At 41.2% G+C, this 5,661-nt stretch overlaps 1 pseudogene; it reads left to right on the plus strand.

Annotated features, from left to right (window-relative positions):
- The window catches only part of LOC114923575, a 69,241-nt pseudogene extending 63,628 nt beyond the window's left edge, over positions 1–5,613 (plus strand).
- The last annotated feature ends 48 nt before the right edge of the window (positions 5,614–5,661 follow it).

Below are 5,661 nucleotides of genomic sequence, written 5' to 3' on the forward strand. Positions count from 1 at the left end.
GTCCATTGGAGAGGTTAGCTTGAAGTCCCATCCTGAGGTGCCAAATTGTTAGAAGTAAGTCTTCATCCTGGTTCATCCAAGCCGGGAATAAATAAGCAAACATGGCGACTGCTTTGGGAAGAAGGTTACAGTTTATTGCAGAAGACAGATGGTCCTTGCAAGAAGCAGCAGAGGAGAAGAAAGAGAGCGAGCACATGGGCAGAAGGTCTTTTTATACCCTATAGCCCTGCTTGGAATAGTTTCCTGTTCCTGGTGGCATGAACTTTGAGGCTATTTCTGAGTGTTTTTCTAGGCTTTGATATCTGTGGTTTAATCCCATTATCATATCCTGCTTCCCAGGTGATGGGGCTAATGACTCTTAAGAGCTTGGGTGGGGTATGCAGATTTTCTCTTTGTCTTCTTGATTGCTCTGGCTTCAACTTTCCTGATGGTTCCACATCTACATATGTATAAGACTAGCTACTGCTTTGGGCAAAGAGATGAGGCCAGGTTTGGTTTCTGCTTTTCAAAAAATGCTTTAAAAAAAATCCTTTTGGTGAACAATATCTTTCTTTCTGCCTTTTTAATATTTCCTTCTCTGGGTTAACTTCCCACAAAACTATGAAGAATGTTTGTAGGAATTGGGTATGGCTAGTCTAGAGAAAAGAAAGAGTAGGGGTGACATGATAGCAGTGTTCTAGTATTTGAGGAGTGCCTAAAGAAGATGGGGTCAATCTAATCTCCAAAGCACCTGTAGGCAGAACAAGGAGCAATAGATGGAAACTAATCAAGGAGAGAACGACCCAAAACTAAGGAGAAATTTCCTAACAGTGAGAACAATTAACCAGTGGAACAGCTTGTTTTCAGAAGCTGTGGGTACTCCATCACTGGAGGTTTTAAGAAGAGATTGAACAGCCATTTGTCCACAGTTGACACAGATCCACGTTCTTCAAGTTACTTGGCAAATGTGATTGTTGTGTTGTTATCATATTGTTCATAAAATGATGCATGAATCAGAGAGAATTTCCCGAGAGAAATATGGTTTATGCCACCCTCCCCCATTCTTCTTTCCATAAAGCACATTTGATTTTTGGCGTATTCCCTTCTCCTTCGCAGCTTAAACTCTCAACTCCCCAGGAATCCAAATATCTCTTGTAATTTAGGTTTCCATAGGAACCAATAATTTCAGTACTGTCTAATCCTGGTTTGTTCAGAAGGTCAAATGAAAAACCCTGAAAAGAGCAGTAATTATATTTTCTGGTTTTGCTTTCCCCATGAATTCTGGATGTGTATAGAAGAAAAAGCTTGGCTGTTTGTAAATTTCATCTGTGGTCGCACCAACATTCGGTGCTTCTTGAGGCATTCCAGCTGCTGCAAAAACCAAATTTGGGGATGTTGTGTTGTCAGGAGTTTTGATTATTGTGAAAACCAAATTATCACTCTTCACTTCCCTCCCAAATCTTCGGTACATAACAGGACCATATTTCCCCATTTTAATTACATGAATTAAAACTGCCAAATATGATTGGTGAATTTTAAATAGTATTATTACCTTAAAACACACAGAAAGAAAGCAACAGGAATATTGCTTTCTCAGTGGTTATGTTTGCACCATATGTTAAGCCATGATCTCCTTAACCATTATTTAATGAACTGGCTGGGTGTAGACAGTAAATGAGCCAACCACATTTTAGCCTTGTATGTTGTGTGAACTAGGCCAATTTGAGATATTTTCATGCAGCTAAACCACCTATACAAACTACCTCCCCCTCCCCATTTTTTTCCTACCTCCTAATCAAGCTAAGCTAATTATTTAAAACTGGCAAGTGATTAGGTATTCTGATTTTAGAAGCACAGAATTTGGCATCTTTCCTGTAAGCACAGGGCTCAGATGAGGATAAATATTTAGCATCAATGGATCATGTTCACGTATTCAACGTCCTATACCTACATATTATGTTGTTGTAGCTGAATATTATCCCTCTATAGAGGGGTATTTCTCAAACAATGAATAGTTTTTCTAGGCCAGGGATTTTCGAACTGTATTACAAATGGAAGGGAAGGGAAGGGGAAGGGAGAGTAGGAGAGACAATTTTGGATCACTAGATCTTTGCCTTGATTGGAGTTTTGGGAAATTTGTAACAGGTATTTACATATTGAAAAAGTTTGAAATGCTCTGCTATAGGCTGCCTGAGGAGACAAAATTGGACCTTTTCCAGCTCCTAGCCAAACTATAATACAGCAGGAATAACAGTGTTTTAGACAAACAGTGCCTTGAACAACTAGCTAATACATAATAAAGTTATGTTAATAATAAAGGTTAGCCCACTCTACAGATCTATAGGTCATTACTAACATTGTCTGCTTTTTGCCATTATTTGAGGGGCAGAGCAATTAACTCACGGGCAGGTTTGGGGGATGTTAAACATAGAAAACAGTGTTGCTTTATTATACACTGGCTTTTCTTAAGCTAGACATAATCTAGAAATGCAGAATGGGACAACTTGCCATGGCCATCTCGCCACTGCCAACTCACCAAGGCGCAACTCACTGCAGCCATTTTGCCACAGCCAATCCACCATGGCCATCTCACAGCGGCCATCTTGCTGTGGGACAACTCGTTGTGGGACAATTCCATGTGGGATTGCTCAATGCGATAAATTTTATCTGCCGCTGTTTCTTCGACATTATTTCCATTGAAAAAAATGGAAATAATGTTGAAGAAATAGTGGGGGATAATATCACATTATCTCGCATGGAATTGTCCAGGGCGAGTTGTTCCATGGTGAGTTGGCTATGGCAAGATGGTCGCATCAAGATGGTTACAGCAGGTTGGCCACAGCAAAATGTCCATGGCGAGATGGCCGTAGTGAGTTGTCCTAGACCAGGGGTCTTCAAACTTGGCCCTTTTATGACTTGTGGACTTCAAATCCCAGAATTCCTCAGCCAGGCACACCCCAGGTGAAGTCCACAAGTCATAAAAGGGCCAAGTTTGAAGACCCCTGTCCTAGACCCTGCAGAAATGGGGATTTAATTTCCCATAATTCCTCAGCCACCATGGCTACAGAAAGAATTCTGGGAATTGAAGTCCACATATTTGAAGGATACCCAGGGTTGTGGGGATATTGTCCTATATATCCTTTATACAGAATCCTAACTGGGCTCACGTATGGTCTTACAACAAGATGGCATCTTTGTTTTCACCTTAGGGTGTTGTGTGAACTGCTACAGTTGACTACAATTAGTCCTCAACTTACGACCACAATTCCTGTTATTAAGCAAGGCAGTTAATAATTTTACGACCTTTTTCGTCATGGTTTTTTTTACGACCTTTTTTGCCAGGGTTGTTAAGTGTATCCCTGCCATTCTTTTTACAACCTTTTTCCTCATGGTTGTTAAGTGAATCGCTGCCATTCTTAATGTGGGTCGTTAAGCAAATCCAGCTTCTCCCATTGACTTTGCTTGTCAGAAGCCAGCTAGGAATGGCAAATGGCAATCACACAACCCCAGCTGCTTCCACTATCATAAATAACATGCCAGATGCCCAGGGCTTGTGCATGTGCGGATGCTGTGATGGTTGTAAGTATGAAGACTGATTGTAAGTCACTTTTTTCAGTACTTTTGCAACTTTAAATTGTCCCTAAATGAATGGTTGTAAATTGAGGACCACTATATGACACTAAACTATTAGCCTAGCACACTGTGTAAAGTAAGCCATTGAAAGGGAAGGAAGCAGCATAGGAATTAATTAGCCAGTATATGGAAACAACGTGTGTATGTTATGTCTCAGTACAGTGCTTCTCAACCTCAGCAACTTTTAAGATGGGTGGACTTCAGCTCCCAGAATTCCCCAGCCAATTCTGGGAGTTGAAGTCCACCCATCTTAAAGTTGCTGAGGTAGAAGAATTTTGCCTTAGTAACTACCACAATGAGCCCAATGGTGGTATTCAAACTCCACAACTAAGTGCCTGTGTTAATTAGGGTACCTAATTGCTCCAGCAACCACTCTGAGGGCCCAATTCTGAGAAGTGCCTACAGGGAAAAAAAAGATATCTGAGTAATATTTCCTTTCTCCAGCCTTCACCTTCAGCCAATAGATATAGGCAGCACAGCACCTTTGGTCAATATTGAACAAGGTGACACCCAGACCGAACCAGAAAAACCACAGAATGACAAAACTGAAGAGTTGCCAATTGCCCCTGTTTTTTGAAGGTTGTGCGGTAGGCAGCCTTCACCTGGTGAGGATTTTTTAAATCCCTTTGTGCCACAATGCAGCAGTAATGAGCAAAGATGGGAAAGACAGGATCTCTCTTTCCCTCGGGCTGATCTGAAAGCCCAGCCCTGTAAACCCACTAGATTTGTATAAACAAGTTGCTAAGATATACTTTGCACGTGTTCAGGAGCTGTTCTCTCAGCTATTAGTGACATTTGATAACAATGCTGGGTTGCACCTGTGGTCAGTGGGCTGCTGAAAATTTATCAGAATAACAAATCGATTATTAATAATCTATGGGAATAATCAATAGATAATCATTAGAATCTAATGGTTGATAATTATGTTTTTAGTGGCAATAGTTAGGGGGAAGAACACAGAAGCGTCCATGCTATTTTTCACTGCCATGCTTCTGACAATAGTGAGAATTTGAATATTTGTCTAAATCTGGGCTCGATTTGTCTAAATTTGGTTCACATTTACTCAGTGAAGGTAGCCAGTTAGTTTAAGGTTTAGTCCAGGGGTCTTCAAACTTGACCCTTTTATGACTTATGGACTTCAACAACCATTCATTTAGTGACCATTCAAAGTTACCATGACACTTAAAAAGTGACTTAAAACTGGTCTTCACACTTATGACCATTGCTGCATCTTCATGGTCACACGCTCAGAATTTGGGCACTTGGCATGTATTTATGATGTTTGCAGCATCATGAGGTCACATGACCACCATTTGCAACCTTCCCATCAGGCTTTTGACAAGCAAAGTGAGTGGGGGAATCCAGACTCACTTAACGACTGCATGATTCACTTAACAATTGCAGTGATATGCTGAACAACCATGGCAAAAAGGTCATAAAATCAGGTACAACAGTCACCTTGCTTAGAAACAGACATTTTGATCCCAATTGTGGTCATAGGTTGAGGACCACCTGTATGTCACTCCAGCACAATTTATGCAATCATGCAATAATGTGTTATGAAAACCCAAAGAGAAGCCTATAGGTCACTGTTCCTCAACATTGGCAACTTTAAGATGTGTAGATTTCTGGCTGGGGAATTCTGAGAGTTGAAGTCCATGCGTCTTAAAGTTGCCAAGGTTGAGAAACACTGCTATAGATGTACATGTTGGTTTTAAGTCTGATAATGTTGTTTCTTTTCCTCACTTTTTCACAAAAATGGGGCTATCAAGATACACCAGCAAAGGAGTTGATGAAACACCGAGGCTCTGGCCACATCCCAGAAGAACCGAGAATGCCTTTTTACATGGCCCATGGGCGCATGGTTCCGTCCCCTGGTTACATACCCCTAGGAAGACTACAAGGACAACTATACCATAAGCCTCCCAATATACAGTAGGTCTTCCCAGGACTTGGGGACATCTGCCAAGGCCTCAATATGGGCATCAGCCACGGTTTTGAATTATCTTTGAAGTTCTGAGACAATCGGGGGGGGGGGGGGGAAAAAAA

The sequence above is a fragment of the Protobothrops mucrosquamatus genome, unplaced genomic scaffold (assembly GCF_001527695.2).
Source record: "Protobothrops mucrosquamatus isolate PMUCROS unplaced genomic scaffold, P.Mucros_1.0 scaffold4452, whole genome shotgun sequence".
In the NCBI taxonomy this organism is placed as follows: domain Eukaryota; kingdom Metazoa; phylum Chordata; class Lepidosauria; order Squamata; family Viperidae; genus Protobothrops; species Protobothrops mucrosquamatus.